The sequence below is a fragment of the Echeneis naucrates genome, chromosome 2 (genome assembly GCF_900963305.1).
Source record: "Echeneis naucrates chromosome 2, fEcheNa1.1, whole genome shotgun sequence".
Lineage (NCBI taxonomy): Eukaryota > Metazoa > Chordata > Actinopteri > Carangiformes > Echeneidae > Echeneis > Echeneis naucrates.
The window spans coordinates 3,881,523-3,906,710 of NC_042512.1; the positions used below are offsets into that span (position 1 = coordinate 3,881,523).

General features: G+C 44.4%; 20 non-coding genes across 20 annotated transcripts; 11 read left to right on the forward strand and 9 right to left on the reverse strand.

Annotated features, from left to right (window-relative positions):
• The first annotated feature begins 318 nt into the window (after window positions 1-318).
• On the forward strand, window positions 319-390 carry trnaw-cca (transfer RNA tryptophan (anticodon CCA)). Its single transcript has one exon. It is a non-coding gene; the product is annotated as a tRNA-Trp (tRNA).
• Window positions 391-639: 249 nt separating this feature from the next.
• On the reverse strand, window positions 640-721 carry trnas-aga (transfer RNA serine (anticodon AGA)). Its single transcript has one exon. It is a non-coding gene; the product is annotated as a tRNA-Ser (tRNA).
• A 287-nt stretch (window positions 722-1,008) lies between these two features.
• On the reverse strand, window positions 1,009-1,090 carry trnal-aag (transfer RNA leucine (anticodon AAG)). The gene has a single exon. It is a non-coding gene; the product is annotated as a tRNA-Leu (tRNA).
• Window positions 1,091-1,357: 267 nt separating this feature from the next.
• Window positions 1,358-1,431, forward strand: trnat-cgu (transfer RNA threonine (anticodon CGU)). The gene has a single exon. It is a non-coding gene; the product is annotated as a tRNA-Thr (tRNA).
• Window positions 1,432-4,699: 3,268 nt separating this feature from the next.
• On the forward strand, window positions 4,700-4,771 carry trnap-agg (transfer RNA proline (anticodon AGG)). The gene has a single exon. It is a non-coding gene; the product is annotated as a tRNA-Pro (tRNA).
• Window positions 4,772-5,292: 521 nt separating this feature from the next.
• trnaa-ugc (transfer RNA alanine (anticodon UGC)) lies at window positions 5,293-5,364 on the forward strand. Its single transcript has one exon. It is a non-coding gene; the product is annotated as a tRNA-Ala (tRNA).
• A 1,113-nt stretch (window positions 5,365-6,477) lies between these two features.
• Window positions 6,478-6,551, forward strand: trnat-ugu (transfer RNA threonine (anticodon UGU)). The gene has a single exon. It is a non-coding gene; the product is annotated as a tRNA-Thr (tRNA).
• A 3,917-nt stretch (window positions 6,552-10,468) lies between these two features.
• trnak-uuu (transfer RNA lysine (anticodon UUU)) lies at window positions 10,469-10,541 on the forward strand. Its single transcript has one exon. It is a non-coding gene; the product is annotated as a tRNA-Lys (tRNA).
• A 1,000-nt stretch (window positions 10,542-11,541) lies between these two features.
• On the forward strand, window positions 11,542-11,623 carry trnal-uag (transfer RNA leucine (anticodon UAG)). Its single transcript has one exon. It is a non-coding gene; the product is annotated as a tRNA-Leu (tRNA).
• Window positions 11,624-13,026: 1,403 nt separating this feature from the next.
• On the reverse strand, window positions 13,027-13,100 carry trnat-ugu (transfer RNA threonine (anticodon UGU)). The gene has a single exon. It is a non-coding gene; the product is annotated as a tRNA-Thr (tRNA).
• A 1,540-nt stretch (window positions 13,101-14,640) lies between these two features.
• trnar-ccu (transfer RNA arginine (anticodon CCU)) lies at window positions 14,641-14,713 on the reverse strand. Its single transcript has one exon. It is a non-coding gene; the product is annotated as a tRNA-Arg (tRNA).
• Window positions 14,714-15,489: 776 nt separating this feature from the next.
• Window positions 15,490-15,561, forward strand: trnae-uuc (transfer RNA glutamic acid (anticodon UUC)). Its single transcript has one exon. It is a non-coding gene; the product is annotated as a tRNA-Glu (tRNA).
• A 263-nt stretch (window positions 15,562-15,824) lies between these two features.
• Window positions 15,825-15,896, reverse strand: trnae-cuc (transfer RNA glutamic acid (anticodon CUC)). The gene has a single exon. It is a non-coding gene; the product is annotated as a tRNA-Glu (tRNA).
• An 847-nt stretch (window positions 15,897-16,743) lies between these two features.
• On the forward strand, window positions 16,744-16,815 carry trnaw-cca (transfer RNA tryptophan (anticodon CCA)). Its single transcript has one exon. It is a non-coding gene; the product is annotated as a tRNA-Trp (tRNA).
• A 25-nt stretch (window positions 16,816-16,840) lies between these two features.
• On the forward strand, window positions 16,841-16,912 carry trnap-agg (transfer RNA proline (anticodon AGG)). Its single transcript has one exon. It is a non-coding gene; the product is annotated as a tRNA-Pro (tRNA).
• Window positions 16,913-17,806: 894 nt separating this feature from the next.
• On the reverse strand, window positions 17,807-17,879 carry trnaf-gaa (transfer RNA phenylalanine (anticodon GAA)). Its single transcript has one exon. It is a non-coding gene; the product is annotated as a tRNA-Phe (tRNA).
• A 1,963-nt stretch (window positions 17,880-19,842) lies between these two features.
• trnaw-cca (transfer RNA tryptophan (anticodon CCA)) lies at window positions 19,843-19,914 on the forward strand. The gene has a single exon. It is a non-coding gene; the product is annotated as a tRNA-Trp (tRNA).
• A 1,521-nt stretch (window positions 19,915-21,435) lies between these two features.
• Window positions 21,436-21,517, reverse strand: trnas-aga (transfer RNA serine (anticodon AGA)). The gene has a single exon. It is a non-coding gene; the product is annotated as a tRNA-Ser (tRNA).
• A 229-nt stretch (window positions 21,518-21,746) lies between these two features.
• On the reverse strand, window positions 21,747-21,828 carry trnal-aag (transfer RNA leucine (anticodon AAG)). The gene has a single exon. It is a non-coding gene; the product is annotated as a tRNA-Leu (tRNA).
• A 571-nt stretch (window positions 21,829-22,399) lies between these two features.
• trnag-ucc (transfer RNA glycine (anticodon UCC)) lies at window positions 22,400-22,471 on the reverse strand. Its single transcript has one exon. It is a non-coding gene; the product is annotated as a tRNA-Gly (tRNA).
• Between the last annotated feature and the right edge of the window lie 2,717 nt (window positions 22,472-25,188).

The window sequence follows — 25,188 nt, forward strand, 5'->3', positions numbered from 1 at the left end:
AACAGGTTACATTCAGAGGAATAGAGGTAATTAGTAGCGATGGGATTCAAACCCACCCTTTGAAGAGACCGCAGAATGAATGCAGCACCTTGGACTGCTTGGCTTCTGAAATGTTTCATAAATAGATTGAATAGGTGAGGGCTTTGGGACGGGGCTCACAGCAGCACCCGCTGTTGAGAGCTGCAGAGCGATGTGCGCTTTCACATCAGTTTACACCACCAAAGTGGTGTGGAGACGCTGACAACTTCCCCGCCCTGCAGGCTACTGATTAACTGATGAGCCTTGTTTATCTTTAGATCAGTAGCCAGCACACAGGAAGACTCTGTGGCGCAATGGTAGCGCGTCTGACTCCAGATCAGAAGGTTGTGTGTTCAAATCACGTCTGGGTCAGATCATCTGTTCTCTGCACTGTTGGTAAGCACACAGCTGAAATGACTTCTCATTATTGCTTCCATGACCTGGAAGTGGAACTAAAGGTGTGTCCCTCTGCCTGCCCTGATAATGGTAACTGATCATCAGTGAGAGCTCTCATCCTTTTAGATGACACTCAGCTGTGTCATATTTTAAGGCTGTGCAGATTACAGAGATTCTCAAATATGCTTGGGAACATGTGAAACTTGGTCCATGAAAGCAACCAACCGTTGTTTGCAGGATTTGAACCTGCGCGGGGAAACCCCAATGGATTTCTAGTCCATCGCCTTAACCACTCGGCCACAACAACCACGCACAGCAACGCTCCCAGCACAGCTTCTAACTCTTTTTCCCAGAGTCCATCGAGGGAATTATACTGGAGATGACAAACCTGGAGGGGAAGTGTGTGTTTGGGGACATCTGGAGAGAATTGGACCTGGTAGAACTCCAAACCTACCTGGGTCTGAAAAGGCTGACTGTGATGTTTCTCATTTCAGCCCAGCTGGTGTTGGTATCGTCTGTCACTGTAACTTTTGTTCACAGGGAGATGAAAAGTGCCTGACTTAGTGGATTGGTTTTCATTGACAAGAAACAAACTGGCAGTGGTGGGATTTGAACCCACGCCTCCGAAGAGCCTGGAGTCTTAATCCAGCGTCTTGGACCGCTTGGCCACACTACCACCATATGGTGGTCTAAATTCATGCTGGATGTTCACCACTCACTTCTCCAAAGTCCAACAGTGAAGGTTTCAAATCCAGTTCAGTCCAAATAGTTCCAGTTTTGTTGTTGCCTTGCTCCTAATGTTAGATGTTTCCTAATGTTTGCACATGGAAAATACAAACTACACCTTACAGCAGTAGAGGTGAAAGAAAAGCAGCTTCTGTCAGAAGTGGGATTCAAACCCACGCATCAAGGGGAGAATGCAGAGAATGCACTCCTTCAGAGTGGTGCTGTGGCTTAGCTGGTCAAAGCGCCTGTCTCGTAAACAGGAGATCCTGGGTTCAAATCCCAGCAGTGCCTTGTTCATAATGTAAGATGTTGTAGATAGACACTTATACATGTCACACATATCAACTCCCTCCCTTCTCCTGCACTTTTGTTATGTTCTAATATGTCTCTGACTCCACCTTAAACTTTGCTGTCTTACTGTATGATAAATGTGCTATGCAACATGACAACGGGCTCGTCCGGGACCTCTCGCACCCCAAGCGAGAATCATACTCCTTGACCAACGAGCCTTTTACAGCAGGATATTTATGGCATTTAAAATTCAGTCAAAGGAGAACGAGCAGCTTCTTCCTCACTGACTCACTCAACTTCTCTCTCCTGGGTTTGGATTTGAGCCTCTTTCTCAGGAGCACACACAGAGAAAATAAAATTTTCTATTCCAACAATATACGTGATGTCCTCGTGTATGAATGAATGTTTCACTGATGCACATTTTTACAGAACAACATCAACAACTAATAACTCCACAACGAGACTGTGTGACGTCACTGGAGATCAAAGGCATTTCCTGTCTTTCATTGATCTCTAACATGACACAGATGCATACGTCACACTATCTCACATTCGCTTCAAATGGATGAGAACAGACACATAGAAATCACCCTGGACTGATGATGTCACAATACTCACAGGATGAAATTCCTCCTTTGAAGCTGCTTTGAAGAATTTCCAAAATCACATGTGATTCAGATGTAAACACAAAGGCTGCCCCACTGTCACCATTCAGAACATCTGAGAAGCTGATTGATACAAATACATGCTAAGCCAGCAGCCTACCCATTAAGATAACTTAGCATGTGCTAACTAATTCAGATGTTCTTAACCCCCACACCCTAAAAACTGATAAAACTTGTCATTGACTTCTGAAATCACCAACACTATCCCAACTAATAGCACTTACTGCTCTCAGAACACAAGTCAGTGCTTCAGTTCGGGAAATGTTGACGAAAAATTCACTCACTCAGCTCATCTGAAGAAATCTATCAAAACTGGTTTTAATACCATCCAGGACAACCGCAAAGAGAAGCACTTGTACAAAAGGAAGTCGTCTGTGTTTCATAGTTGAAATGATCAGTATTGTATTCTAAGAAGATGTTGTTGTCTTTGTCAGTCAGCACTGCCCCAACAATGAGCACTTACTGAATTCAACAGTCAAGTTAGTGCTCAAGTTAAGGTAACATTTGTGACTTTCAAACTACTTCCTTATCCCCCACCCCCCATATCACTGATAATATCTGCTGTCCTGGTGATTGAAGAAAGGAAGGAATGGCATTCCGACACAGATTCCACAGAGATGGGATTCGAGTTTATACGCTGCAGCTCACCTAGCTGTGAGCAGAGTGGCGCAGCGGAAGCGTGCTGGGCCCATAACCCGGAGTTCGTACCATAGGTGCTTCATAGGTGCTTCAACAAGATAACAACTTGAGCTGGTATCTTGAGAAGGGGAAGTCGTGGGTTCGAGCCCCACGTTGGGTGATAAGTAGTTTCTTTTTTTTAGACCCAAACTTACCCAGCAGAACACTGCCTGGTTATGAGCAGGTTAAAAAGTACTGAGACTTCCACCTGCAGTCTATCCAATGACCACCAGGGTTAGGGTTAGGCGGCTCCACTGGTTGACAAAAACAGTCAGGATGGCCGAGCGGTCCAAGGCACTGTGTTCAGGTCGCAGTCTCCTCTGGAGGCGTGGTGTTTGAAAACATGACTCTTACCAAAGTTTCTTTAGCATATGATAAACTGTCACATTAATGTCCTGAATGTGCTGTGTGTAAATAATGAGGTTCATCAAAACAAAGTCAGAACCAGAGCTCATCTGTTTTTTTGTTTTTTTTGGAATTTTGGTCTTTTAAAAGTGTGGGCGGTCAAAAGCTGACCAAAACAACTTTGTCTAGACAGGATGTCTATGTTTAGTTCACTTGTTGTGAACTCGTGGGATCTTCATCCTCTTTGGCATGATGTTTGTGTTTGTCAGTGTGTTTCACTCTGTCTGCCAGCTGGTATTTACATGGAATTATGGGGAGCCAATGACATCACAGTCACTTCAAAGGCAACTGAATCATTTCAAAGGCGATGGAATCTTGTCCCAGTAATGTCTTATAGAGCAGAAGACAGAGTTTTGTTTTTTAATTATGTATTATATTATCTTCTACCCACGTTCATTATTCTAATTGACCACTAGCGTGCAGTTACAGTCTATCTATTGGTGTAACACATCATGGATTCTAGGTCTCCCACATGAATGCCTTTTATACCAGGCATTGCTGCTTAAAGCCGAAAAGAGAGTGAAAAAAAATGCAGGAAATTTCAAGTTGTTAAGTCCCTTCACCTGTAATACACCACTGACCAACCAAGAAGGAACTGGAACCCTCAGTCTTCTGATCTGAAGACAGAGGCCTTGTCCTTTATTAATTCTTCAAAGCAGCTTCAAAGGAGGAGTTTCATTCTGTGAGTACTGTGACATCATCAGGTGATGTATCAAAGGCAGCAGCTCTTCAGACTCACACATCACTTCAAACCTTTGAGGAAGGTCATCCTGCATTCAAACCCAGCAGAGCTTCACTCTCAGTGGAGTTCCTGCTCATCACTGAAACAAACCATCACTTCCTGTATTACAGCCTTTACCTGCAGTATCTGGATAAGAGGAACAGTAATTTAGTGGTTGGTGCTGTGTTTAGCAGAAGGAAATTTGGTGACTGACAGGTTTTCACGGAAGACAAACTTTGGTAAGAGTCATAACAGCGTGTGACATGTTCTCTCCTCTTTTCCTTTAGACTCCATACAGGCTGTTAACGATGACTTTTTTTGTGTGTTTTTTGTTCTAAATGTGTGTTCAGCATCAGTGCTGCCAGTTTCTCTGCAGTTTGTCTCTGAAACCACGTCTGTGTCGGTGAACACTTGTGCTCTTCATAGTTGTGTGTCACTTTCTCAAAGGTTTGATGTTGGTATGCACAATGTATCAGCTGATGCTGGCAATTCTGTAACACATCAGCATCAGTCCAATGAGTAAAACGGCCAATATCAACAACCGATGTTTATTTCTGTGTAGTTACCGTTTGTGTGTATGTTTCAGGAGGGGGAGGGGGATTTGGCCATGCGGAGTTGGAGTGGGCATGTCATTTGGCATGGCATGGCATTTCACAGATTTGAGCTTAAATGGAGCAGACTTGAGCTCCCTGCACTCTTGTTATGTTCTAATGTGTCTCTGACTCCGCCTTAAACATTACAGTCTTCCTGTATGATAAATGTGCTATGCAACATGATGATTGCCAAACAAACACCACATGGCTCGTTGGTCTAGGGGTATGATTCTCGCTTAGGGTGCGAGAGGTCCTGGGTTCAAATCCCGGACGAGCCCATCTGTTGACTTGTAGTCATTAGCGGTGTGATCTGTTGCACTATGGAGCTGTGTGAGGTTAGTTGCAGTATCTTGGCAACAGCAATGGTAGTTTTGTGGAATCCTCACTGACAGATCATATGGGAAATGACTGTACGAGCCAATGAAGCTGAACAGAGAGGCGATCCCTGATCATCACCTCACATAAGAAGCATGTCACATGTTTTTCCAACACGTTCTCACTCTCTATTGTAGAGGAAGGAAACACAAATGGGAAAAAAAAACACTCAGTCACACTCATGGAGCCTAAATCAAATGAACATCAGATTGAGACAGGAAACCTCAAAGGTTTGGAGGAGAGAAGAGTATGTGACCATGACTGCTGGTAGCTGGTAAATGGTAACTGATCACCAGTGAGTGCTCTCATCCTTTTAGATGAGTCCGAACAACAGCACTCAGCTGTGTCATATTTTAAGGCTGTGGAGAGTCTCAAATATGCTTGGGAACATGTGAAACTTGGCCCATGAAAACAACTAACTGCAGGGGATGTAGCTCAGTGGTAGAGCGCATGCTTTGCATGTATGAGGCCCCGGGTTCAATCCCCGGCATCTCCATTGTTGATAATGAAGCACATTGTCAGGAGAGACACGTCACAGGCTGCTGTGGAGCGGTAATTGAGGGATTTTTGGAGAGCAGAACTCTGTCCTGTGCTTCAGATACACTGTTTGCTTCTGAGCTGATCATTAATAATCAGTCAATGAATGATCAATAATCTTCTCAGCCGTTCTGAATGCTGACAGTGGATGCAGCCTTTGTGTTTACATCTGAATCACATGTGATTTTGGAAATTCTTCAAAGCAGCTTCAAAGGAAGAGTTTCATTCTGTGAGTACTGTGACATCATCAGGTGATGTATCAAAGGCAGCAGCTCTTCAGACTCACATCACAATAAGTTTTGTGTCTTATTTGGCTCCATTTGGTGGAAGCTGTGAATCGCAGGATTCAGGGGGAATACATCCATAAATACATCTTCACTGAAATAATGACACCTGTGAGAAAGCTCAAAGCTGTGTCCAAAGGTTTGGAGGAGAAAATTTCATGATTTGGCAGGAGTCATGACTTTGTGGGATACTTAGGATGAGGTATCTTCAGCATACAATGAACATTAGCCCCTTTACTGGCGGTAACCCTTCAGATTATGAGACTGACGTGCTGCCTGCTGCACCAACGAGGGCTGGAACCCAGAGAAAGTAAAAGAGTGAGATGGAGGAGAGCTGTCAGTGTTTCAGTATAAACATACATCATACAGCCCTGACCACTGTTGTATCCAGGCAGAGCTGACTTTAAAACAATACAAAAAGAAACTCCACCCCTTTATCATCCAATTGGAGAGGATGAGCACATTTCGCCAAAAATGTAACACCGCTGCAGCAGCAAAGAAGAAACAGCATGAGAAGAAATTACTGCCTGAGTCAACGTGTAAGTTTGGATGTACTCTTCAATTGATTTTACATTTAACTTTAAGAGATCGTAGTTTACAGTTATAAATATGAATGGGAATAAAATCAGATTTTCATTTCATTTCAAAACTCTCGAGTGGTGAATGCACAACTTCCTGAACTTGTTTTCAGAATTGCTCCTTTTCTTTCAGCTCACTTCTAAAATAATTTTAACCAACTGTAGCATACACATTACAATTCCATCATCACATCCTACAGCTAAGAGAGTGGTGCTGTGGCTTAGCTGGTCAAAGCGCCTGTCTTGTAATCAGGAGATCCTGGGTTCAAATCCCAGCAGTGCCTCATTGTCAATGCTATCAGAAGGGATTTAGAAGTGAAATGTCCTGTTTTTCAGCTGTTATGTTTAAACTGCAAAGTACTTTATGAACCAACATCAAAATGCTGGAAACACCGTGCTGTCGGGTGGCGCCGGTGTGTTTGTGTGTATGTGAATTCATGCACGTGAGTGTCATTTGACACTCAGGTCAGAGTGGGCCGTACAAACATAGGCATCACATTTGCAGCATCTCAGGCTTGTTTTGTTGTCTCTTTTCAGACCCAGATAGGCTTGGAGGTCTACCAGGTCCAACTCTCCAGATGAAACTGCAGAGAAACTGGCAGTACTGATGCTGAGCTGCTTAAAGTGTCTGTCTTATAAACAGGACATCCTGCATTCAAACCCCAGACGTGCTTCACTCTCAGTGGAGTTCCTGCTCATCACTTCCTGTATTACAGCTTTTACTTGCAGTTTCCGGACAAAACAAAGTGGTTGTTGCTGTGTTGCGCAGATGGAAATTTGGTGATTGACCACTTTTCATAGGAGACAAACTTTGGGAAGAGTCATGATGGTCAGGAACTGATAATGGCGACATAATACCAAGGGCTCATTTGGGAGTTGAACCCAGGCCCTCTCACACCCGAAGCGAGAATCAGGGGTGTACCCCGCCCCTCGCCCAATGTGAGCTGTGATTGATTTTTGAGGTCATCATGGTTCCAGGGTGTAATGGTTGGGTTAACACTCCACCCAAAAGAGGTGCTCTTGAACCAGCAGAGAGGAGGCTTCATGAAACAGTTTATCTTTTCACCTGCTGCTCTGAACTGCAAGCAGTCAGCGTGCAGCTTTCAAGCTCACAATATTTCATGGTGTGGTTGAAAGAGGAGGCAGAATATTGGAAATGTAGGTCAAAACAAGCAGGTCATAAAAAGTCATTTGGCAAGAGTTATGGGGTACTTCGGGTGAGGTCAACTCTGACTGAGAGCGAAGCTCTGCTGGGGTTTGAATGCAGAATGTCCTGTTTACAAGACAGACACTTTAAGCAGCTCAGCATCAGTACTGACAGTTTGTGTCTGTATCGTAGAGGAAGAAAACACAAAGGTCTGTCACAAAGGTTCTAATGACATCAAAGAGATCAAAGGCTCCTCCCACTTTTTCTCATGACCTCCACAGTAGAGTGCACTCTGTTAATGAAGCTCCAAAGACAAACATGGTCCTGCCAGATACCTTTGAGTTCTGCAGACAGAAGAAAGAACCAAACTGGGCCAGGAGCCAAATATTTGTTGGATCAGGAATCCTGAAATGTCTCTCTTTTGTGCAGTCAGGATGTCCGAGCAATCTCAGACTGTCCCTGTTTTACCAGGAGCCCTACAAGTGAATCGGTCTTTTTCTTTGTCCTCAGTAAAATAAACTGCATTTAAAAGCTTCACAAAGTGAACAAGCTTCCAATGACAACTGTCCCAAGTAAAGTCTCCATATTGTTCAACTTTTGCTCCTACATTAAAACAAACCACTTTACCATCAACCTCAGCTGCAGAATACACATTACACTTGTGTTCACTTTGGTAATTTGGTAGGATGACTACACAGGATAAATTGCTCCAAGCTGAGTGGATAGTTGAGAGATCAGGGTGTTGCACAAGATAAAGACTTCCTGTGCTTCATAATCAACGCTGAAGATTCATGCGAACGTGAGATAGTATGACTTATGCATCTGTGTCATGTTGGAGATCAATGAAAGACAGGAACTGCCTTTGATCTCCAGTGATGTCACACAGTCTCATTGTGGAGTTATTAGTTGTTGATGTTGTTCTGTAAAATCTGCATCAGTGAAACATTCATTCATACACGAGGACATCACGTATATTAATAGAATATAGAATAATAGAAAATCTTATTTTTTCTGTGTGTTCCTGAGAAAGAGGCTCATGTGCTGCTTGAAGTGAATCAGAGCAGCTTCTGTCAGGAACATCTGTTTGTTGCTGACAACATCTGGATTACAGATGACACATCAGACTGATATTATCTGTGTCATGGTGTTCAGAGATTTCAGCAGCTCACATCCAACACAGAGACTCTGAGCAGGCCCACCTGGTCTTAGACCCAGACCCAGACCCAGACCTAAATCCAAACCCAGGAGACAGAGGTTGAGTGAGTCAGTGAGGAAGAAGCTGCTCGTTCTCCTTCAACAGTTTGATCTGAGGAAAAGTCACTTCCTCTTTTCAGGAATCAACTTCTACCATCTGTCCACTAGATGGAGATAACTGAGCATCAACTTAAAAATCCTCTGGTCTTCCATGTGTGAACTATAATACCAGTGAATTAAACAAAGATCATCCCTGGGTGGGCTCGAACCACCATCCTTTCAGAAAACAGCCGAACACGCTGACCGATTGCAACCCCTGGCTGGGACAGGGCTGTTTGGGCGAGTCAAGCTGAAATAATTAATTTAATTTCATCTGAATTATGCACCAGTTTTAGATTACATATACATCCGGGGATGCTTCTCCTTCATTCACCTTGAGTGAATGTAGCATTGGCCAGGAGGATTTGATGTCTTCAGGTGGTATCCACTGGTCACTGGCTGTTTCGGCCCTTAACCACAACAGCCTACCTGTGGCGGGCCGGCAGTGGTGGCCAAGTCACTGCCCATCTCCTCCTCCTGGCTTCCAGCTAACCTCCTCCCTCCTACTCCATAACCAGCACGAGGCTTTCTCCGCTGCCTCCCCCATCCTGCGAGCTGCAACCTTTCTGTCCCTCCCTCCCAGTCCGATGGCTGTGAACATTCTCCACACCGACTGGGCAGGAAACCCTCGACAGCCGACCTCAACAGGGAACAGCCATGCCTGCCATCCCTTCTCCCTACACTGGTGCAGAAGGTCCTGATACTTGGCACTTTTTCTCTCAAACGCCTGCTCACACCCCTCTTCCCATGGGACAGTAAGTTCTATGAGGATGATCTTCTTCGCCTCTTCTGACCACAGTACCACATCCGGCCTCAGGGATGTCTGGACAAACTGCGGGAACTTCAGCCTTCCCCCCAGGTCGACCTTCATTTCCCAGGATTGGGCCTTTTGCAGTAGACTGGGTTTTGCTGTAACTGTGGTTGGTGGCTTTCCCCCTTCCCTTACAAACTGGATTGCTGTGGCCTTTAGATGTTTCTGCCGTTTCTTCTTCCTCTCCTGCTCAAGGGTGTCAGCAAGTGTCATGAGCACCTTGTCATGGCGCCACCTGTACCTTCCTTGGGCAAGTGCGGTTTTACACCCAGACAGGATGTGTGCCATGGTTCCTTTCTCCCCACAAAGCTTGCACAGTGGGCTGTCAGTCAGTCCCCACCTGTGCAAGTTTGCTGGGGTTGGGAGTGTGTCATACACTGAGCGCAGTAAAAAGGAAATGCGAAATGGTTCCAGCCTCCATAGGTCTGCCCAAGTAATCTTCCGCTTGGGGAGGTCCCACTTGGTCCAGGCTCCTTGGGAAGATAGCGCCACAGCCTTTGACCTTCGCCCTTCCTCCTCCAGACTTCTAACCTCCTCCTGGATCATTGCTCTTCTGTCCCTGGTTCCTGCTTTGCTCCACTGCTGGAAATGGGCTGCTCCAAGACCCTGCCTTCCTATGCACGGTGCTCCGATGATGTCACGGATCTTCAGCATGCTCTCTGCTTGTGCGACCGCTGACTCAGCTCCCCACTTGCGGCCGGATCTCGTGGTGATCCCGGCATGTTTGATTTGGTCATCGTGGGAGTCTCTGTAGGTCATAACGACTCGGCACTTGGCAATCTTAAATTCCTCGACCACGGACGTCAGAGGAAGTTGAAGTTGTCCCGATCTGATGTACAGGCCTACTGAGGTGAAGCTTGGAGGAATCCCCAGCCACTTCCGGAGATACTTGTTGATTTTTCTCTCCATTCCTTCCACGCTTGTCATCGGGGCTTCATACACAGTCAGAAGCCTGAGTAGCTCAGTCGGTAGAGCATCAGACTTTTAATCTGAGGGTCCAGGGTTCAAGTCCCTGTTTAGGCGATGCAGCTCCTTCCCTTTAGTGGTTCACATTATAGACTCCACAGCAGTGATAGGTGACACTGATCTATGAAATAATGAAACCATGAGTCTTTCATGTCCATTTCAAGGCCCATTTGTGCAGGAAAGAGTCTGGCACCTCACACCACTGAGCCATCCTGACACGTGTGTCCAGCTGCCAGTCTCTGGTGAGGAAACAGAAAAGTTAATGCTAGCTTTGGTAGGACAGTGTCAGCTCTCTCTCCCTCTCTCAACCCAACCGGTCGAGGCAGATGGCCGCCCCCCCTGAGCCTGTGTCTTCCTCTTAAAGGAAATTTTTCCTTGCCACTGGCACCAAGTGCTTGCTCATCGGGGGATCTGTTGAGTCTCTAAATAATTTTAGAGTTTTGTCTAGACCTGCTCTTTATGTAAAGATGATTGATGTAACATTGTTGTGATTTGGTGCTATACAAATACATCTGATTTGATTGGTGGAGCATTGTTACGGTTGTAATGACACCATTTTCAAATATAACCAACCATAGATCGCGAACAGCTAGCTTAGCAGAGGATTGGTTTTATTCATCAACCTCTAGGTTATGGGCCCATAACCACGCTACACCACTCTGCTGCAAACCACCCCAGATGGGACTTGAACCCACAAGTCACGATTGGGTTCAACTCCCATCTGGGGTGGTTGCACGCTGCAACAACATGTCTCTGTGGGCCAATCGGTCAGCGTGTTCACTGAAGCAGCTGTTCACTGAAAGGATGGTTGTTCAAGCCCACCCAGGGAAGTGCTTTGTCTTATCCACTGGAACTTTAGTCAACACATGGAAGATTTGATTTGGAGAAGGTGTGTGTCCGGGTTCCCAGGGATGTTCTGTGGGAATATAGAACCATCCCATCACTATACACCAAGAGACAAAGAAGCTGGACTTGAGAGTTTGTGAGGTTGGATGCTGCACGCTGATTGTTTGCGTGTCCAGGACGTTTCAAGGACATCTTTCTGCCATTCTCATGTGGTAGTGTGGCCGAGCGGTCCAAGGCGCTGGATTTAGGCTCCAGTCTCTTCAGAGGCGTGGGTTCGAATCCCACCACTGCCAAGCTTTGCACTCTGCCGTATAATCTTGAAGTGTTTAAATCTAAAGCTCTTATGAATATTGTGTTCCACCAGTGGCTACCATCACTTTGAGTTACTGAAGTGGGGACCGACATACAAATAAAATAATCTAAATCTGCTTTTATTAGCGGTGCGACTGCTCTTGTTCTTTCTGTAGCTAAAAGTTGAAACCCAGCAAAACATATCAAATGATAAAAATAAAGATTTGAAGAAGGAATGAAAATAAAAGTGATGAACTGTGGATGGCAGCCTGCTGTTGATCTGACTGAACAACAATGCAGAAACAACAGACAAAGTCAAATGAATCAGAATTAAGAATTAAGAATTAAAGGTTCAATTCAGTATAAAATGTCTTTTTAATCATCTGACATCACAGACCTTCTGACATCATAGATCATCTGACATCACAGACCTTCTGACATCATAGATCATCTGACATCACAGACCTTCTGACATCATAGATCATCTGACATCACAGACCTTCTGACATCATAGATCATCTGACATCACAGATCGTCTGCCATGGCAAAAGCAGTGCAAAAGTTCACTGCAAATGCAGTAAAAAAAAAATATCACTGCAAATGCACTGCAAACTCAACTGAGAGTGAAGCACGTCTGGGGTTTGAATGCAAGATGTCCCTTTTTATAAGACAGACACTTTAAGCAGCTCAGCATCAGTGCTGCCAGTTTCTCTGCAGCTTTTTTTCTAAAACCACGTCTGTGTCAGTGAACGCTTGTGCTCCTCACAATTGTGTGTCACTTCCACAAAGGTTGAAAGCTGTGCTTCCTCACAACAAGAAGGTGCCCTGTCCTTTGGGTAGAAAACTATCCAGGCTGGAAAATGCTGAGTCACAGGAGCATTGCTGTGCATGGTTGTTGTGGCCGAGTGGTTAAGGTGATAGATTAGAAATCCATTGGGGTTTCCCCGCGCAGGTTTGAATCAGATGGTTTCTCTTTTCACCTGCTGCAGCAGATCAGAACCTCTGTGGTTCGGTAAAGGTCCAAAGAAGATGTAGATCAGTAGACGTTCATCAAAAAAAAAGGCCACTCAAAGCAGAAACACTGCTCAGGCTAAAGACCAAACCGTCTTCAGACCACATGTTCAGGTAAACATTAACAAGACGAGGTGGCTGAGTGGTTAAGGCGATGGACTGCTAATCCGTTGTGCTCTGCACGCGTGGATTTGAATCCCATCCTCGTCGGTACATATTTGCCCATCAAAGTGAGTCCACACACAAAGACTGCCTGATTAGATGGCACAGAGGCTCAAAATTTGCATTTTTTCACACGTGTAGCGTGGACAAGTACAGGTTGTTTCCATTTTCCAAGGATGGCGTAGCAACATTTCAATGTCTGTTATATCTATAACATCTAACATTACGTGCAAGGCACTGCTGGGATTTGAACCCAGGATCTCCTGTTTACAAGACAGGCGCTTTGACCAGCTAAGCCACAGCACCACTCTGAAGTACATGTATATACAGAGGATCTGGTGATGGAAGTGTAATGTGTATACTACAGCTGAGGTTGATGGTAAAGTGGTTTGTTTTAATGTAGGACTCAGCATTTTGTTTTGATGAACCTCATTATTTACACACAGCACATTCAGGACATTTATGTGACAGTTTATTTCATGCTAAAGAAAATCCTTTGTTATTTGTCACAGTGGACTTGGCTCATCATATTTTTCTGACTAACTGGTATTGGAGTTGTATTGGAGTTCGATGAATGTCATGCCATGTTGCAATCATAAATGCCTCACTGTTATGATTCTTAACAATTTTTGTCACCTGTGAAAAGTGGTCACCAAATTTCCTTCTGCTAAACACAAAATTAAAATGCATTTAAAATGTTCTGAGGGGGAGAACTTTTCAGTCATCAAAAATCTCACACACTACAACATTTATGTTAATGTTTGATAGGACAGTGTCAGCTCTGTGTTATTGATGCAGTTAAAAAGCTTTGTGAGCTCTTGACGTGTTTCGTGGCTTCTTTGGTCACATTTGCTCCCTTTGTGTCTGACAGAGATCCTGAACCTTCCCATTGCTGGATGTACTCCTGTGATGTGTGTTGGCCAATTCATTTCAAATGTTTCTAAATCTGTCAGAAGGTCATTTCCCATCTGTGTTCTTTGATCTTATGGTTAGCACTGTGGACTTTGAATCCAGTCATCTGAGTTCAAATCTCAGTGGAACCTCTGCCATCTGATTCAGTGTGATAGTGATTCAGAATAACACCCAAAATAGATGCTCACCGACCTCTGTGGTTAGGTAAAGGTCCAAAGAGGATGTAGATCAGTGGTAGACGTTCATCAAAACAAAAGGCCACTCAAAGCAGAACCGCTGCTCAGTCTAACATTCAGACAACAAATTGACAACAAACATGACGAGGTGGCCGACGACTCTCTCCTTCATTGCTGATAGATACATTAATGTGAGCAGTTAACTATCCGTCTATTCACACACAGTCCAGGTCGCTGCATGCTGAGGTGGCAGAGTGTTTAAGGTGATGGACTGCTAATCTACTGTATCCTGTGTGTGGGTTCACATCTCATTGTCTTCTGTGTTCAGCTGTCCATGTTGCAGCCTGCTATTCTAGGTAGAGTAATCCTAAACGTCTGACTTCAGGTCCATATATCAATCAAACCTGTTGAAGTTTAATTCAAAGGTTATCTGGATGTGTTGTATCTTCTTTCAGAGTTGTTGTCAGGTCATTAAGATTAAATAAGGAGCTTACAACTCCAATACCAGTTAGTCAGAAAAATATGATGAGCCAAGTCCACTGTGACAAATAACAAAGGAAAATAAACTGTCACATTAATGTCCTGAATGTGCTGTGTGTAAATAATGAGATCCTGGGTTCAAATCCCAGCAGTGCCTTGCTCCTAATGTTAGATGTTGTGGATAGAAAGGACTCATACATGGAGAGCACAAAATATAAAATACATTTGTCCCCAAAAGACACCTTCCAGCAGTTGTGCTGCACCACTCTGCTGTAAACCACCCCAGATGGGACTCGAAACCACAATCCCTGGCTTAGGAGGCCAGTGCCTTATCCATTAGGCCACTGGGGCACAAAAAAAAAAATGGGAGGAGCCTTTGATCTCTGTGATGTCATTAGAACCTTTGTGACATCACAGAATCAGCATCTCCTTTGATGGTTACTGATGGAACAGGAAAAGGTCAGATCCTGATATAATCTTGTGAATCCACAAGTATGCCTTTCTTTGTTTGTGTGTTAAAAAGACACAGCACACTCTCTGACCTTCCTGTGCAAAAGGCCACTCAAGGCAGAACCACTGATCAGTCTAACATTCAGACCACATCTTTTTGACAACAAACATGACGAGGTGGCCGAGTGGTTAAGGCGATGGACTGCTAATCCATTGTGCTCTGCACGCGTGGGTTAGAATCCCTTCATCAGCTGTGTTCTGCTCACCTTAGTCTGTCCAAATATTCTTTCTCTTGTCATGATAACACTGTGAGAGATGTGAATTTGAAGCCTCCACTGTGGGACTTTGGAGAAGTGGATGGTGAACAGAACATCCAGCATTAACAGGGGCATCCAGCTGAAATAGCTCAGTTCCATCTTCAAATCTTCATTTTTATTATTCAGTATGTTTTGCTGTGTTTGAACTCCTTAACCCAAAGGTTTCATCAGACAGATAAGTGTTTTAGCTGTCACAGGAGCTCAGAAGCCATCTGGTTAGCTAAAGCTGCTAAAGCTACCACACCGTGCAGGGGATGTAGCTCAGTGGTCGAGCGTACCGCACAGCTGGGGCAACTGGCAGTGGTGGGATTTGAACCTACGTCTCCGAAGAGACTGGAGCCTAAATTGAGCACTTCAGAGTCCCATATGGTCTAGCGGTCAGGATTCCTGGTTTTCACCCAGGCGGCCCGGGTTCGACTCCCGGTATGGGAATTTACTTTACAACAATGGACCTACCACTAGCATGTCCTGTCATTTTGATGAACGTCTACCACTGATCTACATCCTCTTTGGATCTTTACCACTATCTTTACCATCTTAACCACTCGGCCAGAGTGGCTGTTCTGGAATCCAATACTCAGAGTTCAGGGATAGACTCAAAGTTCGTTGAAACTCCTACCTGGAAAACCCCCAGGTGCATGATAACATTTTTATGTTAGGGGCTCAATCACCTGCATTTTTCAATAAAAAAAGCTTTCCCTGACCGGGAATCGAACCAGGGCCGCGGCAGTGAGAGTGCCGAATCCTAGCCACTAGACCATCAGACAACAATACAACCATTTTTATGGACTTAACTTCCATCAAAGGCGAGCATTTCAAATCAGAGCGGGTTTTTAACCTGACGCAGCTGTAGCTGGACAGAATGCCGCACATCTTTCTCCCCTCATGTATCGTTGGCCATTCTCCACTTAAGATGTTCCATCTGAGGCCAACTTTCCTGGTCTGTGTCACAGGACATCCTGTAGGGGTATGATTCTCGCTTAGGGTGCGAGAGGTCCCGGACGAACCCGTTGTGTTATGTCTCCAAAATTAGTGGCCATCATGACTCTTACCAAAGTTTTTCTCCTGTGGAAAGCAGTCAATCATCAATACTAAACACAGCCCCAACCACTAAATTATGGCAGATAGAGGAAGTGATGATTCTCATCAGTTTGTTTCAGTGATGAGCAGGAACTCCACTGAGAGTGAAGCTCTGCTGGGGTTTGAATGCAGAATGTCCAGTTTACAAGACAGACACTTTAAGCAGCTCAGCATCAGTACTGCCAGTTTCTCTGCAGTCTGTGTCTGTATCATAGACGAAGGAAACACAAATGGGAGAAAAACACTCAGTCACACTCATGGAGTCTAAATAGGGACACCAGATAGAGAAGGGGAGAAAAATCAAACCAGCAGCTAAAGTGTGAAAATAATGATTAACAACAACCAAAGTTTCACACAGAGAGGCTGCGGCCTCGTGTGGACTATAATTACTCCGATACCATATTATAATTACCCTGCTGCTTTTTTCTGAAAGACCTATCTCAGTATCCTTCTGGATGTGCTTTTGTGATGTGTCAGAGCTCTTTCTTCCATTCTATCCTCCAAATGTTTGGACACAGTTTTGTCATTCCATGTGACTCTGTGGTGCAATGGTAGCGCATCTGACTCCAGATCAGAAGGTTGCATGTTCAACTCACGTCAGGGTCAGATCATCTGTTCGTTTGCGCTACATGGCTCGTTGGTCTAGGGGTATGGTTCTCGCTTAGGGTGCGAGAGGTCCCGGGTTCAAATCCCGGACGAGCCCATCTGTTGTCTTTCATTCAATATGATACACTATGGAGCTGTGTGAGGTTTGCTGTCTGGTTTCATTAAAGTAATAATTAACAGCCTGTATGGAGTCTAAATGAAAAGAACATCAGATCGAGACTAAAAGTTGTCCCCCTCTGACAGGAACTGCTTTTCTTTCAAATCTACTTCTGTAAGGTGTGTTCTTCTAGGTCTTGGTCTACTTTTGACTTTGACTTGACACAGTGGATCCTGGTGCCATGTGTTCACCAGGCAGGTGATGCCCCCTGACTGGTCTGCAGCTCAGCTGCCTCATACACAGCTGACTGCAATACACTGTGTAGCTGACATTGTGCCATCAAAGCTAACATTAACCACCACTGCCAGTTTGTTTCTTGTCAATGAAAACTAATCAGCTAATTCAGGCATTTTTCATCTCCCTGTGAACAAAAGTTATAGAAGCCAGTGAAAGACGATACCAACACCAGGTGGGCTGAAATGAGAAACATCACAGTCAAACAGAGTTCATGCTTGCGTATGAAAACATGCAGGTTTGGCAGGGGGCACCCAGATTTGAACTTCACACAGCTCCATGGTGTAATTGTTAGCACTCTAAATCTGTCATTCATAACATAACAGCGGGCGTTGACCAAAATACCTTTGTCCCCAAACACACCTTGCTGCGGTAGATGTGAAAGAAAAGCAGTTTCTGTCAGAAGTGGGATTTGAACCCACACCTCCAGGGGAGACTGCGACCTGAACGCCAGCTGCAGAAGGATCGTTTGACCTGCCACAAGAAAATGGCAGAAAGATGTTGTTGACAGCCTTTTCGACACACAACCAGTCAGCGTGACGCATCCACCCTTGTAGGTCAAAAAAACCTGAGCTTGACCCTCAGATGTACCACCTCAGATGCCGAAACCCGGGATTGAACCAGGGACCTTTAGATCTTCAGTCTAACGCTCTCCCAACTGAGCTATTTCGGCTGGATGGCTCCATTTCTGCTGGGTGTTCTGTGACAGGTAAAACACAAAATCTACTAAAACCGATCTACTAAAACTTACAACTTTTTTCCAAATTCCAACCAGGACAACCAGGGACCTGGTTGGGACCCCAAAGAGAAGCACTTGTGCACAGGAATGCATTTGAGTCATGGCTCCCAACAAACCTGCTGCAGAAAATAGTCATCAATGTCGATCTTTGATCTTTGATGACCTAAAAGTTCTCCCCTTCAGAAAAAGTGTTTCGTTGGCGCTAATGGCTTGTTGGTCAAGGGGTATGATTCTGATGATTCCAAATACTGCAGCCAGGGCCTCAAACCCTCAGTCTTCTCATCCAAAGTCAGACACCTTGTCCCACCAACTGAGATCAGATCCACCTTCTGTGGAGGAGATCTGAAAAACCTCACCACACATTCACACGTACATTCACCGACACACAGCTGCCCAACCACGAAGGGACTTTCTGAGGGGACTCAAACCCTCAGTCTTCTGATTCGAAGTCAGACGCCTTGTCCATTAGGCCACGTGGTCACGTAGGACACATTTAGTCCATCAGGAACAGACAACGATTCTCTTAAATTCATGAGGACCGTTAGCATATGATGAGAGGACTGTTAACTGCAGTGATTAGGGATCAGGGTTGTGTTGTTGCAGCTGATCTGAAGAAATCTATTTAAAATTGCAAATCATCATAATTTTTTACTGAATTTCTGAGCAGGACAATCCCAAAGAAAAGCATTTATGCAGAAAGGAATAACTGTAGCATATCTGAGTTAGAGCCTCAGATATGGCTTGCTGTTGTTTTTGTCAGTCAACAAGTAGCTGAACTGTGTAGTTGTGTTGTGATACACACCAAACATGTAGCACAACACAACAGCTAACGGGGATCCTAACAAGTGATAAACTATAAACAGACATTTCCAATCATCATCAAAATGTATTCTTTCATCAATGATAATTGAGAGATCAGAGTGTTAGACAAGATAAGTACTTCCTGTGCTTCATTAGCAGTGCTGCAGATTGAACCCAGGACGTCATACATGCAAAACACACGCTCTCCCACTGAGCTACATCCCCTGCATGGTCTGGTAGCTTTAGCAGCTTTATCAGCTTTAGCTAGGGAGTTTTGTCAATGACCTGTATTTCTCATGAACTAAAGCCATTTTACCCTGACCGAAAATCAAACCCGGGCTGCAGCAGTGAGAGCTGATCCAGCCACATGCAGTGGTGGTATAGTGGGAAGCATATTTTCATCAAAATTATGTTTTAACCGTTGTTGGCAGGACTGGCAGGTTGGCAGAACTGTGTAAAACTGTGTACAAATGTTTGGAGGAGAAAATGGAAGAAAGATGTGTTTGACAGCCTTTTGGACACACAACCAGTCAGCGTGATGCATCCAACCTCACAATATTTCATGGTGTGGTTGAAAGAGGAGGGAGAATATTGGAGAATGTAGGTCAGAAAAACCTGAGCTTGCACCTCACTCAAGTACTCACTCAAGAATATGCAGCTGTGCTTAATATTGTTACCCTGTTCAGCGTTATAGGGAAGAGGCACATTCAGCACAGACAGCAGCTCTTCAGACTCACACATCCCTTCAAACTACTGATGCACCGATATGAAGTTTTTCCCCGATACCGTGATCAATATCTGTTAAAACTATTTTCCCTGGTCGGGAATCGAACACAGGCTCTGGCAGTGAGAGCGGGGAATCCTAGCCACTAGATGTTCTGTTCAGTACTGCCAGTTTCTCTGCAGTCTGTCTCTCAGTGAACTTTTGTGCTCCTCAGAATTGTGTCCCACTTCCTCAAAGGTTTGAAGTGAAGTGTGAGTCTGAAGAGGTGCTGCCTTTGATCCATCACCTGATGATGTCACCTGATGATGTCACAATACTAAAAAACTGAGCTGACTCCTGTGTACTGTAGCTCAGTGGGAGAGCGCTTTGTGTGACTCTGTGGCGCAATGGTAGCATGTCTGACTCCAGATCAGACGGTTGCGTGTTCAAGTCACGTCAGGGTCAGATGATCTGTTTGCACTTTTGGAAAACCCTCACATACTCTGTGGTGCAGCAGGAAGTGTTTTTCTGATGATCCATTTCATTTCTTCACATCACAGACAAATTCAGAATTTCAGGAGGACTATTGGACTATTTTAGCATCTCTGACTGCACATCTGAAGGCACAAGATGACGACTTCAAATCCCTGTAAGATCAAAGCTGCTGCTCTCTTTGCAGCCTTTGTGGCTGCAGGCTGCCATGTAGCTCAGCTGCAAACCGATCCAATGAACGCTGTAGATCTCAGGCTGATGGTGCCAAAAGGACCACATCATCTTAAAAACCCTTCGACCTTCCACGTCTCCACGACAATACCATTTGACAACTTTGACGACCTTTGAGTTCACCATCAACAGAAACACAGCAACACAGCAACACAGAAAGGTCAACATGTCTCTGTGGTGCAATCGGTCAGCGTGTTTGGCTGTTATCTGAAAGGATGGTGGTTCAAGCCCACCCAGGGATGTTCTTTGTTTAAACCCCGATGTGGACAGGATCTCTGCCTGTCTTGTGGAAGACTGGGATTTCAATTCCTGAAGGGGGAATGTGTCTTGTGCTGTGTGTGTAAATAATGAGGTTCATCAATACAAAACACCACATGAGTCAGAACCAGAGCTCAGGCTGTTGGTACACAAACAAAGAAAGGCATACTTGTGGATTCACAAGATTTTATCAGGGTCTGACCTTTTCCTGTTCCATCAAAGGAGATGCTGATTCTGTGATGTCACAAAGGTTCTAATGACATCAAAGAGATCAAAGACTCCTCCCACTTTTTCTCATGACCTCCACCATAGAGTGCTGCCTGCTGCAATAATGCTGCCTTTAATAGAAGTTTAGGAACATTTGAGGAAAGAATACATTTCGAAATGTCTGTTTATTGTTTATCACTTGTTAGGATCCCCAGGTGCATGATAGCATTTTTATGTTATGGGGTCAATCACCTGCATTTTTCAATAAAAAGGCTTTCCCGGGCCGCGGCAGTGAGAGTGCCGAATCCTAGCCACTAGACCATCAGGGACTTTATGTTTGCCTTCCATCAAAGGCGAGCATTTCAAATTAGAACTCCTCTCTGCTCACAGTTGGTTTGTGAGCCTCCTTTTTGAGTGGTGGTTGAATGTTATTTTAGTTTTTACTTTAGAATGCACATCCGGTGAAACTTCCGACATAGCTTTTTATCTCTCATTTCAGCATTAAGAAGCAATGCCTGCTATAAAAGGCATTCACGTGGAAGACCTAGAACCCGTGATGTGTTTCACTAAGAGCTCAGTCATCACACTCAAATAATGTTGTAAACAGGTTACATTCAGAGGAATAGAGGTAATTAGTAGCGATGGGATTCAAACCCACCCTTTGAAGAGACCGCAGAATGAATGCAGCACCTTGGACTGCTTGGCTTCTGAAATGTTTCATAAATAGATTGAATAGGTGAGGGCTTTGGGACAGGGCTCATGGGAACATGTGAAACTTGGTCCGTGAAAACAACTAACCGTTGTTGGCAGGATTTGAACCTGCGCGGGGAAACCCCAATGGATTTCTAGTCCATCACCTCAACCACTCGGCCACAACAACCACGCACAGCAAAGCTCGTTTCCCTGGAGGGGAAGCGTGTGTTTGGGGACATCTGGAGAGAATTGGACCTGGTAGACCTCCAAACCTACCTGGGTCTGAAAAGGCTGACTGTGATGTTTCTCATTTTAGCCCAGCTGGCGTTGGTATCGTCTGTCACTGTAACTTTTGTTCACAGGGAGATGAAAAATGCCTGACTTAGTGGATTGGTTTTAATTGACAAGAATCAAACTAGCAGTGGTGGGATTCGAACCCACGCCTCCAAAGAGACTGAAGCCTTAATCCAGCGCCTTGGACCGCTCGGCCACACTACCGCTGTATGACTGTCTAAATTCATGCTGGATGTTCACCACCCACTTATCCAAAGTCCAACAGTGAAGGTTTCAAATCCAGTTCAGTCCAAATAGTTCCAGTTTTGTTGTTGCCTTGCTCCTAATGTTAGATGTTTCCTAATGTTTGCACATGGAAAATACAAACTACACCTTACAGCAGTAGAGGTGAAAGAAAAGCAGCTTCTGTCAGAAGTGGGATTCAAACCCATGCATCAAGGGGAGAACGCAGAAAGATGAGCACACACACACTGAATGTTCCTTTACATTACGAGACATGACCTTTAGCTGGAAAATGTCTCATGAAAGACACATGTGAAGTCACGCAAATTTTGAGCCTCTGTGCGATCTAATCAGGAAATCTTTGCGTACTCACGTTGATGTGCTAATTTTTCAGCAAATTTTTTGGAAAACTTTTGAGCTTTTGTGGTTGAGTAATTGTGGTCGCCTCAACACTCTGGCTTTATGTTGCTTCCCTTTGGATGGATGCAGACAAAGTTCCATGACTGTGAATAATGTAGAGAAAAGACTAACCTTCCTCTGGCAAAAGGTAAACTGCAATGGCCGGGAATCGAACCCGGGTCAACTGCTTGGAAGGCAGCTATGCTCACCACTATACCACCATTGCATGTGAAGGGGCAAACTCACAGTCCTTTTTTAATGAAACTGGTTATGGGAACTCACATGGCTGGATTTATGACCGAACATTATCCACACTTTAAATGAATCAAAGTAAACTCATCATCCCTCAACAGAGGCCTCAGATATGTCTTTCCTTCTTTCATCCTCTGGTGGAGGCCACTAGAGGTGAAAAAAATTCCAAATGCCAATTCCAAAAGAGACAATATTTCTTCCTTGCTAAGCGTCACACCATGGAACCACAAGGATGCAGCTGAGGGTCTGCTGATGGTGTCCTGAGGTGACAGCAGTTTGTAGTCTGTAATATAATACAGACTGGAGTATAACAGATTGTCACTTATTTAGCGACCTGTTTTGTCTCAGCAAGAATTTGGTTCAGATGTCATCAGAGGAAATGACATGATGAACAGCAAACAATGTTTGTTGCAAGGATCATGTAGATCTGCATACTGTAGGGTATCATCAATATCACAGGTTGGTAACATCACGAGTGGGTAGGCTATTGCCTTAGTATGTATTTGTATCAATAAGTGACCGACACAGATGTGTTTTCAGAGACAGACTGCAGAGAAACTGGTACGTTGGCATGATCACAGTGATCATGGCTGCTGATTGATGTGTCTGCTGGTGGGTGTGTTGATCAGTATGTGGGGAGTGTTCATTAGCCAATCAATGACCAGTGTCGGCTGGAACATGTCACACGCTGTTATGACTCTTACCAAAGTTTGTCTTCTGTGAAAAGCTGTCGGTCACCAAATTTCCATCCATTCCATTCCATTCATCAAGAAATATTCTTTAATTAAATGTTCCTAAACTTCTATTAAAGGCAGCATTATTGCAGCAGGCAGCACTCTATGGTGGAGGTCATGAGAAAAAAGTGGGAGGAGTCTTTGATCTCTCTGATGTCATTAGAACCTTTGTGACATCACAGAATCTGTGTCTGAGCTGTGTCTCTTTTCTACTTTATTATAGATGACAGAAAAAAACTCCAGATAAGAAGCAGCTGTACATGCAGTGACTAGTTCTCCTGCTCAGGTATCGTCTCTCAGGGCATCATGTGTTGTCTTTGTGTGTCTCTGTGTCCGATGCTTCACAGCTCACAGGCCAAAGTACGTGCTGGCCTTCATGGCTCACATGTACAGATGAGTTACCTCAATGTAAGTATCATAGGTACAGCACAGCTAAAGCTGCTAAAACTGCTAAAGCTACCACACCAGCTCAGTGGTAGAGCGCATGCTTTGCATGTATGAGGCCCCGGGTTCAATCCCCGGCATCTCCATTGTTGATAATGAAGCACATTGTCAGGAGAGACATGTCACAGGCTCCAGTGGAGTGGTAATTGAGGGGTCAGAGTGTTGGAGAGCAGAACTCTTTCCTGTGCTTCAGATACACTGTTTGGTTCTGAGCTGATCATTAATAATCAATGAATGATCAATAATCTTCTCAGCTGTTCTGAATGGTGACAGTGGGGCAGCATTTGTGTTTACATCTGAATCACATGTGATTTTGGAAATTCTTCAAAGCAGCTTCAAAGGAAGAGTTTCATTCTGGCAGTATTGTGACATCATCAGGTGACATCATCAGGTGATGTATCAAAGGCAGCAGCTCTTCAGACTCACATCACAATAAGTTTTGTGTCTTATTTGGCTCCATTTGGTGGAAGCTGTGAATCGCAGGATTCAGGGGGAATACATCCATACATACATCTTCACTGAAATAATGACACCTGTGAGAAAGCTCAAAGCTGTGTCCAAAGGTTTGGAGGAGAAAATTTCATGATTTGGCAGGAGTCATGACTTTGTGGGATACTTAGGATGAGGTATCTTCAGCATACAATGAACATTAGTCCCTTTACTGGCGGTAACCCTTCAGATTATGAGACTGACGTGCTGCCTGTAGCACCAACGAGGCCTGGAACCCAGAGTAAGTAAAAGAGGTGGAGAAGAAGAGATGGAGGAGAGCTGTCAGTGTTTCAGTATAAACATACATCATACAGCCCTGACCACTGTTGTATCCAGGCAGAGCTGACTTTAAAACAATACAAAAAGAAACTCCACCCCTTTATCATCCAACCCAACTGTAGCATGCACATTACAATTCCATCATCACATGCTACAGCTGAGAGAGTGGTGCTGTGAATTAGCTGGTCAAAGCGCCTGTCTCGTAAACAGGAGATCCTGGGTTCAAATCCCAGCAATGCCTCATTGTTAATGTTAAGTATTGTTAAAAATAACAAGACAGCAGCTGAAACCTTCCCTTCCTGGACAGGAAAATTCCAGAAGTGTGAGTGAAGCTCCTGCTGGCTATCAGAAGGGATTTAGTCGTGAAATGTCCTCTTTTTCAGCTGTTATGTTTAAACTGCAAAGTACTTTAGATTATTAGATTAGATTATATTAGATTATTTTATTTGTATCTTTAGTTCAGATGTAGCAAAGTGCAACAATGCTGTCAATAAGGATCTTTCCCATTTGGGTTACTTGAAGTGATGGTGGCCACTGATGCAGCACTCCGTTTATAACAGTTTTACATTTAATTAAATACTTCACTGCAAAAATGACACACATATGACATTATGGGAAATCTCAAAACTGTGTACAAATGTTTGGAGGAGAAAATGGAAGAAAGATGTGTTTGACAGCCTTTTGGACACACAACCAGTCAGCGTGACGCATCCAACCTCACAACATTTCATGGTGTGGTTGAAAG